Below are 12,757 nucleotides of genomic sequence, written 5' to 3' on the forward strand. Positions count from 1 at the left end.
CTTTCCATTGTGCTTAGAAGGTTGAGTTGTCCTGTGTAAAGATTTATAGAAATGTAAACCAGGTGTCTCACACTTATTCAGCCTTCAGGGGTGGGTCATGCTTCCCTTTAATGCCCAAATACCAATAGCTCATGTCTCTTTGTATGTTATGGCAGAAAATCTAGTCTTTTATGGGGTTTCTCTCCTCAATTATTTCTGAGAATCCCTGAAAAATGTTTATATACACCACAACTTCGTATAGTATAGCCTCTGCCTGCTCTTCAGACAGACAACTAGTGCACAAGCCTGTAGCTCTTTTCCACTTTCAGTCTTTGTTTCCTTTGTCACCGCTTTTTTGGAGGGGATGGATGTGCGGCAAACTTCCTAACATAGTATCCCTACTAGGCTGGACTAAGTCTATTTCTTTGTCTCCTAAAAGCACAGATGGAATTAGGCTATTTCTTGGCATGCCCTGATTAGATGTTTGTGGAACACTGACCAGAAACCTTTGCTAAAAGTGTCTGAAAGTTTTTAATACAATGCATGATTTCATAAGTACCTAAAATCTTGGGATTGTAGGAGTAAACAATCCAAAAGTTCCATTCTTGGTCAATTGAGACAAAATCACGAGTCTGTTGAGACAGGCTGATGTGATTTTAGATTATGGATTGCATATGTGTAGGCAAGCTGATTTGCCTCCTCATGCTGGGAACTCTAACAGTCTGCATGGTTTCATTCCTAATATGTAGTAGAAGCACAACAGCTCAAGACCCATCTATTCACATCCCATCAGCCGGTCAGTAAACAAGGCATGATCCAAGGGCCAGGAGAAGCTCAAATGGCTGGCCTCACAGCCAGGAGGATGCACAAACCTATTCAGGCAGGCTTCAAGAGTGGTCATCTCTCCTGTTACTTGGGAACCAGGATTTCTGCAGAAGTACCCTTGATTGTAATATATTTCTCAACAGAGTTATAATGGCAGAGGACAGTAAATGACTTTCAAAAAGCAACAGTCTTAAAGTAGGGACTGATAACAGTGAAGATCATATTTTATGATATCAAAAACTATGTATGATTATTCCTGAAATTCTCAAACTACTCTGTGTGTGTATTGTATAAATATATTTGTGTATAAGCATGATTATATATATAATTATTATATTATATATGCTAAATATTAACAACAATAAATGATATAGATATAACTCAAAACTATCCACTCCTCTCTATGAAAGCAAGGGAGCTATAGTTTTCAACTGGTGAATTTTTAAACAGCCTCTGAGAAAAAAGATACTGTCACCAATGGTCTAGGTAAGTCCTTCTATGCCTAGAGACATCAGTAAACAGTAACCTTAGTTTCTACTGATACAAAATGTTTCAGGACAGAAATATGCAAAAGTGTGGAACAAAATTTTTAAAAAAAAACTCAAAGTAGATAAACTATTTTAATACAGCCAGTTTAGATCAGAACCTAGCCTTGTATCAGGGTGCAGTCTGCACTTGGGTCTAGGTCGTGATTTTCTGTTCTGGAACCCTTGAGGAGAGATCAGTAGGAGAGGGAGGCTTGTGGAAAGGTTGCCTGCACAGAAGCACTCAACAAAAGCAGCTTGCAGAGGAGAAAATCAATCTGAGGGAAGTTAATCCCAGGATGATCAGAGGAGCCTAATGAGAGGTGAGATAGAGGCTTACTTTAAGTAAGACATGAGAAAGTTGTAGCTAGTTTATTTTCTAAGAGCAAGCTCACAAGTACTAAGCAATGATGAAAAGGAGGTCTATGTTCGGAGTAAGGAGAGGCTACCAAGGGTTTGACCTTCAGTATAGATGGAGTAAGTTTGCTCATGTGGACATTGCAGGGTGTAGTTAGCAAGCACTCTGAATCCCGAGTCGCATCTTTCGTGTTATATGAAGCAATGAATACAAATCAATATACTATGCAGAAGAAATAAAGATTTTAAAATGTTAAAATTCAAAGTTGTGGTACATTGTAGAAGTTTCAGCTACATTTTACTAAATAAGAGTAGAAAAATTTTCTGATTGATATATCTATGTAGATATATAAAAACACATTCTGGAAGAAAATCAGGAGTCAATAATAGTAATAAATTGTGGTTTTTATTTAAAAATCATTGAAATGGATAATGCAATTTTATATTACATTATTTTGATTAAGAATATTTTAAATAACATAAGAGTTAAATTTTATTACCCACGCATACATTGGTTTTCTTATAAGACACAAAGAGATGCAGGAAAAAAATATCCTGAAATCATTCACTAAGAGTAAAATCAAAATCATTTTCTCCTGATTTTTACATACCTCCTGGAAATAAGAAAGTCAATGCTGCTGGCCCTAAACAGAGACCTTGAGTGTATTTTCTCAGATCTCCATGTGTTGTGTGGTTTAAGTATGCTAAAATTTTGTTCTCTAAATTCTAGCAATGTTGAGGAAGTTGAGAGCTGCCCCATAGGAGTAAAGCTGGTCAGAAGGTCTCTGTGTGCACTAGGTAAGAGGAGGAAATGAGGAAATAAATAACATGTGCTTTTATTCTGTAGAGATAGTCCAGACTGCAGCAAGAGAAAAATAAAGTGGAAGGAAAACGATGTCTTAAAATAAGATTAAAAGGAGAGAGAATATAAGATAAACCCAGAGCCATGAAATCAGAGGGAAAAAAAATCAGTTTTTGTTCTATTTTCTTCACAGACATATGTTCTTCAAAACTAAAATTCAGTTATATAATCTACCAGATTTTATCTTTGGCTATAAGAGTGGGATCTTGCCATGCCTGCTGAGAGAGATCTATGCATGAGAACAGAGGGTAAGCAGTTTGAAGATTCCTCCTCAAGGTTGGGAGAATGTAGGGCTTGGTGGGATGGTGGCTTAAGTAGCTGCCCAGAGGATGACAGTGGCATTTGTTGGAAATCATCAGGTAATTGTTCTTTGTCAAGTGAAAGATCTTATTTCCTAGATAAATAAAAATGTGGGCTGGAGTGATGTCACTTACTGCTCTTGCAGAAGAGTAAAACATCTGTATCTCAGCACCCACGTGGCACCCAATATGTAAACTCCTGTATCTACAGCTCCCAGGTGCACACACACGCACACACACACACACACACACACACACACACACACACACACACTCACAGACACACACACACCATACAGGTAAATGCATAGATAAGCATTTAAATCTTTAAAAAGTAGAAAAATTTCACAAAACATGGATTATAAATTGTAGAAGCTAAAAGCCTGATATTTTTCATAAATTTCCCAGGGAAACACCTTAAGAGTTTTACAAAAGATGTTACTAACACAACGTTCCACCTAGTGATTCTCACATCTCTTCAATGAAACTTCCACAGAAACTATTCTCTACAGAGGTCAGCCGGTTCAAGAATATGCTGGATTGTGCCAGCCACCCCCCCACACACACACACACACATACAGAGTGTGTAGGCACACTTTCATGGTTCTTAAAGTTTCTTCTTCTTATTGTTTTAAATATTTTCTCATTTAAATGTCAGAATTAAAATTCATGTATAATCAAACATACTTATGAAGAGGAATGTGTGCTAAATCACTACAAAACTTGAAGTTGAAATTTGTGCTCAGTGTTTGTGTCTATGTTTGTCTGTATAGACATGTGTGTATGTCTGTTTAAGACTGTGTATGTATGTGTGAATTTGAGGCTTTTCTTCCTCTCTGCCTCTGTCTCTGTCTCTGTCTCTGTCTCTGTCTCTGTCTCTGTCTCTGTCTCTCTCTCTCTCTCTCTCTCTGTGTGTGTGTGTGTGTGTGTGTGTATGTGTGATTCTCTGTGTCTTCATCTCTTGTCTCTGCATTCCAATTATTTTGCTGGAAAAAAAATTAGGAGAAAAGTAAATCTATAAGGTATATTCAGATTTATTTGTATGAGTATACATGTTTATATGTGAGTAGTCCCAATATATAACATGAAGCATTTAATATAGTTGTTCAAAATGAGTACTTATCCCACTTAAAGAACATTAAAGATAGATTAAATTGCATTTGAGCTGTGAAAAGTAGCAATTCTTGCTTTAATATCTTGACTATTGCAAGATAAAAGTTGTTGTATAAGGATCTCACCTGGGCTTTAAAAGGGTATATAATAGAGTTTCCTATCTCTTGTGTAATCCTGTATGCACTGCATTTTGTTACACTTATTATACAAATTGAAATGAATAATAATTTGCAGTTTTACATCCCATGAATATTTTTTAGTCTCTTCTAGTAGTAGTTAATATGCTAACCAACTTTACTGAAAGGCATACAGATGTGAAAGAGATCTATCTGGGGACTTTAATTATCACCTTGTCAAATTCAAATTATTATCTTGTGACTTCATTTCCATAAAGTATCCCCTTTGCTGTTCCATGATTTAGTGTGTGTCTATTTTTTTCTTATCTTATTTGTATCTATTTGGAGTCTTCAAGCCTTTCAAAGGAGGCACATCACTGTCAGATCTCATATTTACCGTAAAGGATGTGATCAAATTCATGTTTATAAACACCTTATTTTGATGGAGCAAAGTTGAGTACAGTGCATCAAACACTCTTAACCTCTAAAATGACTCACAGTTTGGATTGAAATTTAATACAACACGAACATAGTCGTCATAGTGAGACAGAGAAATCAACAGTAAGTTCAGCAGCTTTAATCTGAAGTGTCATGGATACTGTGTAGTGGTGTCTGGGATATAGATTGGTATTTCTTTTGACTTAATATGCTGAAACTTAGTCCTATTACTGGTGATATGAAAGGCAATATGGTACATTCATAAAATGGAGTCTAGTGAGATGAGAACCTTTGGGACAATGTCTTATGAAGGGGTTCTTTTGCCACTGTTATGTCTGGTGTCTGTCCAAACTTCAGAATCCTCTGTTGCCTTGTGATAATTCTCTTACAGAATATGCAATGACCATAAATTTTTCCATCACTTCCATATACCTGAACCTCCAGAGCTATGAACTTAATAAGCCCATCAAAAATATAAAGTTCCAGTTCCTTATTTGTTGTTATAGTAACAGAAGATAAATTAATAGAGTAGCACATTTCATGATCTGGAAAACTAGATACCTTCCAGCATCAAGATATTTGATAATTTATTCTAACAATTTCTTATAGAAAGTGGAGCAAGTAGAAGACTATATAACCAGAGAGTCCTTCCTTAGGACATTTCACTTGAGGCTAGCACCATCAGAGGAGGAAAGATGCTAATAGCACTGAGGAAACATGATGTCTATAATTGTTAATAAAAATATTAAACTCAATAAAGAGACACTGAGTTGATTACCTCTTAAAAAGTCCATCTTTGAAATCACAACACAGCTTTCACAAATGTTAGATGAATAACTAATACTTTGTTTTGACTTCTGTGTGGTGTCAAAGGCTTCCATTTAAGATATTTGCTATTATTAAAAGGTACCCTCAACAATAGTTAAAATGTGTTAATATGAAAATTCACGTGTTTCTACTAGCACTACAGATAATAACCTTTATTATCACCTGTCACATGCCACACCCCCATAGTATACAAATAAGAAATTAAAAAATTGGCTAATGAGGTGGTGGCACTAATTTGGTGGCTGAGCTAATGACATAATCCTCTCTATGTCCCTATGTAGAAACATAACCCCATCAGGAGGCGATCACAGCCACTGATTTCCATAGATAAAAAATATTGTGAAGACAGGGTTAAATATAATTTATTAAGAGTAAAAATTTGTCAGGTACCATCTCCTTATTTGTGAAAATAAAATATCCTTTCTCAGAAACCCTTACATTAAGTAGAAGACAAGGAAAAGAAAGCTAAGAAAAACCATAGTAGCTACCAAAGGCACCACAGCAAACCTAATGCTGCTACCTGAAGCTGTGTCTATACTGGCCTTAGCTCATAGTACCTCCATTCTCATGTAGCATGCTAGAAAGAGCCATTGATAAATGATAGCATCAGGAATGCCTTCATACCCAATATAGTAATATAAAAATTATTTGACTTATTTCTATTAGACTCTAATATTTGTGTTTTTTTGTTCTCTAATGACAAACATGTATATCTCTACATTTAGACTTTATGGTTGCTGAATTACATTTCTGTCTCCTATATTGCTGAACAGTTAGCTGACTTCCTCACACATTATTGGACAAGTTATTATGTAGTTTTCCTTACAGAATGCTTGTATTCATGAAGCTACATGAATAGCTACATGAAGGTACATGAAGCCACAAATAGCATAAGATAAGCCAACAGCTGCAAAGGACACTCTGTGACTGATAACCAGCCTACTGTCTTCCTGTAAAACATACTGCATCTTATTTTAAATCTTATTTTAAAATCACTTGATTTTCTTTTTAAAGCATGTAAACTCTGTCAAACCTCTGCAACCAGACTTTTTTTTTTCCTACATAGAAACTTCAGTGTGAATCTTGTAGGTATATACTACAAATTATAAGCTTATACCTATCTGGAAAATGAGTCAAAGGAAGAGAAAGAATGAAAGAGAAAGAAAGGGAAAAAAGAAAGAAACTCCTATTATTGTGTATTATCAATCTATTCCCTCATTTTATTTTATATTTCATAAACCTCTTAATATACCAGGATTTTTCTAATTTCCCCAATGATCATTGGTAAAGCCCCTGCATCTTTGTTTCAACCTCTCAGACACAGTGATAATGCCTACATTTAAACAACAAAAACAAAAACAAACAAAAAAACCCCAAGAATAAAATTAGTTACTCAGAAATGGAAAGACTGCAAATATTCCCTGCCAAAATCTTTAACATATGATTCAAAAATTATCACTGTTATCACAAAAAGTTCTTAAAAATTTTTTGTGTGTATGTATGGAAAACTTCAAACTCACTCTAGGTGTATTAAGTATAGAATGGAAACGATTGGTAGCCTATTGGAAAACAGTAATACTAGAAGCTATGACCTTTTTTCAATGCATTTCTGATGTTATGAAATGAGGCTCAAACTTGTAAGTTGTGGCAATTTCCTGCAGGAAGCAGGGCCAAAGGGGGTGAGGTTGAAAGTGTGATTTTCTTAATTTAATTTAGCCTCTGTAGGCATTGGAAATATTTATCTTTAATGGCATCAGAAACTAATAATTACAACAAATGTGTGCACATGCAGCTGAGATAAATAAAAACAGCTGTGGATGCAACTGAATGTGCAAAAATAATAGAGCTGTCACCTGTGTCTATTTTAAATTAAAGCTTTGCTAAATGCAGTCCTTTGTAAATGTGAGCCAAGTGCTGCTTCGAGGGCACACGCTGCAGCAGCGACAACACTGAAGTGTTTAGCCCACATTCTGTGCTGTGATAGCTCCAGTTTGCCTGTGTCCTCTGCTCTTATGTGGACCTATTGATTTCTGCCAAGTGACAAGCAACCAACCATACAAAACTGGTAGCAGACACACCATGGAGTCATTCCTGCTAATTCTTCCCCCAGGGTTTTTGTCGGTAAGGAAACCATTGAATTTGACTTGCTTAAGGTGGATTTTCAACAGTGATGGCTTTAAAGGAGAGTTTACATCCTAGGCTGGAGGAAAAGAAACCAAAATTCAATTGAATGAAAGTAAGTGGAACAAATCAAACTTCTCAAGTTTTCCAGGCAAAAATGTTGCCCTCGGTTTGTTTTGTTTAAAGTGGTTTAGGGCAAATGGAGGACAGAAAAAGGTACAAAGTGTCCATATACCTGATGCATGAACTAAGAATGATTATATATTAAGTGAATGGTGATAAATGTATAGAGTATTATATTCTGTTTATCTGCAGTAATGGTTTTTAGTTAATTGTTTGATGATAAAGTAGGCAATTAATGCTACTAACTATATTTTGAGATGTACATATAATCCAAAGGATAAAATCATGAGAAAGTATTTTTTTATGACTTTAATATCTATGAGTTTGGGGATGCACTAAGACTACTTAAAATCTAGGAACAAGACTCTGGTACAAACATAAAGATTGAAATAAATGATACTAGCTGGGAAACATACTACATATGCCTATGTAGGGCTCTGAAATAAATAATTTTCCAAAATTTCTTTAAGGGGTTGTGATTGTTTTACTTGTCTTAGTTACCAGTTCCCTTCCCCATACCTAAAAAGCCAAAAGCACTCTCTAGGTACTAAAGTCTGTAAGAAAAGGCTCGTTTGTCTCGGAAAGAGCAGGTCATTCATGGGTAGGAAGGAACTGCTGCTAAAATATGACACAGCTTGATATATTAGCTTCTTACCTGTGAAATAATATAAATGTTCCCCTTATCAAGAGGCATGTTTACTGAATGGACATTGTGTGGTGTGTGTTTTCTCTCTTCCAGTATACAAAGCAATTGAGCTACAGAAAAGTCATGTACCTTCTTCAACAAAACCAAGCTATGAAGTAGCAAAACCTAGCTTTAAAAAGCTCTGGCCCAATGACATCTTTGTCACTGCATATGCGAAGGAGAAATGCAGTGTTCATCTTGCACCCTGAGCATCAGGAACAAGTTCTCATGGGACCCTGAAGAAGGAGACATGCTGGAACAACCTAAGCTCCAGAATTATAGTCTCTGAGGATATAGCTTAGAATGATCTTAAGGATTCTAATGGACTCTCTAGAATGGAAATCCCCCTAGAAACCATGGCCACCAATCACCATCAATGGTCACTGGTTATATCAAGTGTGTTCTCTGAACAAATTGAAAGAGCTCTCCTCAAAACGAAGTATAAAGGAGATTGGGTCTATCTGCAAGTAAATGTCATTCTTACCTCATTGAAACTGATCAGGATCATGGCTTTACAGAGACACAGTGCATTAGGAAAAAAATATTAATAACTCTTCAGAGAATTCTAATAGCTAATGAATTTTAAAGTTATAGATACTTATAAATACAGTATTTTTCTGGGTTTCCATTATATTTGTTTCATAAGCTTAGGTCCCCTGTATTCATTGCCCCTGTTCCCCTGAGCCCTCCTCTCTTCAAACTCCTTCCCCTCCCCTGATTTATTTGCTTGCTTGCTTGTGCTTGATTTCTCCACTCTTGTGTAGTTCAGAGCTCCTTACTAGGGAATGGTGCCACTGACACTGGGATGGATTTTCCCACATCAATTAGCTTGATTTAGACAATAAACAAAAGACACGCTCAGGAGCCAACCAAGAGTAGACAATCTCTTATCAAGACTATCTTCATCAATGATTTTGTCAACATGGCAATTAAAGCTAACCATCACAATCATAAAATCAAAAGAAAACAATGGATCCATATAGGTATGCCAAGCTCATTACAAGTGATCTTTTAAATTTTCTCAACTACTTCGTTGCTACATACCATTTCCCTAAATTATTAGGCAAGGGAAAAGTGTTCAAAAAGATTTGTCAATCAGATCAAGGCTTATCAGTTATCCACTGGGATGAGATTGGCGCCCACATATTTTCAGCCCCTCATTATTTGTGCCTGTACTTTTACAGGGTGGGCTTAACACTGGAACTTTTTCATAGCCATTCCTGATTAGCAGGAGACTGACTTGGCTTGTGAAATAGTTTTCCCTGCTGGGATGACTAAGTGGAATATATCTGAAGTAAAGTCTACATTCTACAGATGGCCAAGTTACTCTTCTAATTAACCTCTTTAATTTGGTTCATGTGAGAAATTGGACTTAACAAGGATTAGTGGTTAGACCTGTCTTAAAATATATAAATGGTTGTTCAAAGGTGGTACTGAATGAAAATGTAATTGAAGGAGTTGGTTTTTAGGTAATCTATAATGATTATAAGAAAGATGTGAATAGCAAAATGATGTTTGAGCACAGTTTCTTTAAGATCAGGCTATATAAGGAAAACTACAATTTAAAATATTGTTTTATCAAATTAAAAGCATGTACTGGTCTTTATTATTTTGTTTTATACATTTCGGGAACCCATAGCATTAGAAACTAGTATTTATCCTGCTTCCAAGTGAGAAGTCTTGCAATGTAACTAACATTAGTTTCTTGTCTTCTGGGAAACCCAATTAGAAAGGAGTAGACTTTAAATGTAATTCAAAACATAAGCATTAGGAAATGTATATAGGAAGTGTGTATAGGATGTAGGCTGTGGGTCCAGTTCTCCAACACTTGGTCTTTATTATTTTGTTTTATATATTTCGGGAACCCATAACATTATAAACTAGTATTTATCCTGCTTCCAAGTGAGAAGTCTTGCAATGTAGCAACATTAGTTTCTTGTCTTCTGGGAAACCCAATTAGAAAGGAGTAGACTTTAAATGTAATTCAAAACATAAGCATTCGGAAATGTATATAGGAAGTGTGTATAGGATGTAGGCTGTGGGTCCAGTTCTCCAACACTTGGGATTGCTTCCCTAGTAATGTCTGTATTGTTTGGAAGTAGCAATGTAGTCTTGGTGCTACCTCATACAACATCCCTAAACCACACACAAAGCTAGTGAGGGGCATATTAGTTCATGAGGCTCATATCTATTTTCTCTCAAATTCAGGCAAAATGTCTATGGATAAGATAATAGCATCAGTATATTTTCTTTTGTCTCTCAAATATGTTTTCCTACTAGAGTCTCTTGAGAATTTGTTAAATAATATGCTCCAAGAGAAAAACTATACAAACATCTTTGATGTGCATAAGGCTCTGGAAAGGGAGGAGCCATGTAAGCACTAACACAGTCCTGTGTTTGCTTGTTGTTGTTGTTTGTTGCGTTTGCTTTACCATAGGTATGTAGATGATGTTACATCATGGTGCAGAGACCTTACCTGTGAACCTTACATCAGACCTGGAGTGCAGCTGTCCAGATGGGTGCAGGGATGCAGACATATCAACCCCATGTTTCAGATGCCACCTCAATGGTTTTCTCACGGTTATGACCAAGCAAACCTGAAAAGAAACAATCAAGAGTAGGAAAGCTTTATATTGACTAATGTGTCTGGTGATACAGTTGCCCATGGCAGCAGAACTGATTTATTTAGGCAAATTAGGAAGCAGAGAGGAAAGAAAAAACAAATAATGAAAGCAAAACTGTCTTCCTTGACTAATTCATAGGAATGTTGTAAAGGAAAAAGTAACTATATAAAGCTCTAAAATTAGTGAGCACAAAATAAATAATCACCACTGTTATATTTTGTAGTATTTATATTCCAATAGAATGTAATCAGTGTGCTAGGTAAATTGGTTTCTTCTTGTTACTAAATAAATTGCTAGGAATTTTCTGCATCTATACAACCATTACAAACTGCAAATCAAGATTCTAATTCCTAATTGTAAAATCGCATATTTAGACCTCAAATTTGTGTGTGTCTAATGTGTTATCATGATGAAAATTCCCTGCTGACAGGCTAGGCAGAGTTGATAATACCAGACTGTTCAAGAGTATCAAAACTACTACAAAAACACCCAAAACAAAACTTTTTTTTTTTTTCTGTTTCAAAAGAGGATGAATAGACTAACATATACATTTCATTAAGGAGACAAATCCAGTGAATTTGAAGGTAAATGAAAAGAGTTTATTTTACAATAGTTACCTGAACCAGCTGAATTCTTACTTCCAACACAAATGTAAAGCTTTTTTTATTTTGAAGTAACTTCTTATGTTAATAAACCCTTCAAAATTGAGATAGCTTGGCCAAAGGTCAAACAGGTTTTCATTGTTTTCCTTTAATTATTCTTTTCTTTAGAACATCCTAATGAAATGTTTCTATAACAGCAGTCCAAACCATACACATGTATAGACACCATATCTTCAATACACCATGTTAAAGAGCTTTTAGCTGTTTGGCTTTTATCAATGAAAGCAGAGATGCTCCCTAATTATTAAAAGGATATTTTTCCCAAATAACTATTTTTATAAGACAAGATTGCTTTGGGAACTCCACATAAGTGGAGATATATATATATATATATATATATATATATATATATATATATCTTACTTTTGCTGAGCTTGAAGATGTCAATAAAATCCAGGCTGGCTGCTCCACCAGTACAAAGGTTCAGTTATACAAGACAGAAGCTCTAGAGATCTATTGTATCACAAAGCACACAGACATCGCAACCTACTTCTAAAAGTGCAGGAAGTGCTCTCATGCTATGTGTTCCTCTCCCAGTGATAATAAGAAATAAATTTCGTCCCTTGACCTAGTTTATTTCACTGAAGCCATACACAAAGACCGTAAAAAGTCAACCTAAGTAATGATTCTCAATTGACGTGTGCTTCTGGAGATGCTACAAACAACACAGAAAACCTGAATAATGCCCCATGTTCACATCATGAGATTCAGCAAAGTTGACTGCTGCTTGGAAACAAGACACCATGAAAATAAATTGGGAAGACTGCTGGCCACTTCCTTCTCTGAGAAGTCATCTCCTTTGCATGGGGATTAAAGGACTTTCCCTATATTCAGCTGTGACATTTCTGGCTTTCATTTGAAGCCATGTGCACATTTGTTGTGTCGATTAAGTTAATCCAAGATTTCCCCCTCACCATTCCACTGACAGAAAGAATATAAATATAGTAATCCCCTGTATCAGAGCATACTGCCTACCCCCACAGATGCCCACTTACCCTCAGGACCATGGATGTGCCTCAGGCTGTCATCTAACAGCTCTGTCTAAGGAAGTATAGGAAGGGAAACAGTGGGCACATTGGTGTGGGTGACAGAATTAACAGCACAACCTTTACCTTCCTCCACTTTGGCTGTTACTTGGTTATTATTCTTTCCTCCCTTTCGTCCCCCTCCTCTCTCTCTCTCTCTCTCTCTCTCTCTCTCT

Source organism: Mus pahari, chromosome 19 (assembly GCF_900095145.1).
Source record: "Mus pahari chromosome 19, PAHARI_EIJ_v1.1, whole genome shotgun sequence".
Taxonomy (NCBI): domain Eukaryota; kingdom Metazoa; phylum Chordata; class Mammalia; order Rodentia; family Muridae; genus Mus; species Mus pahari.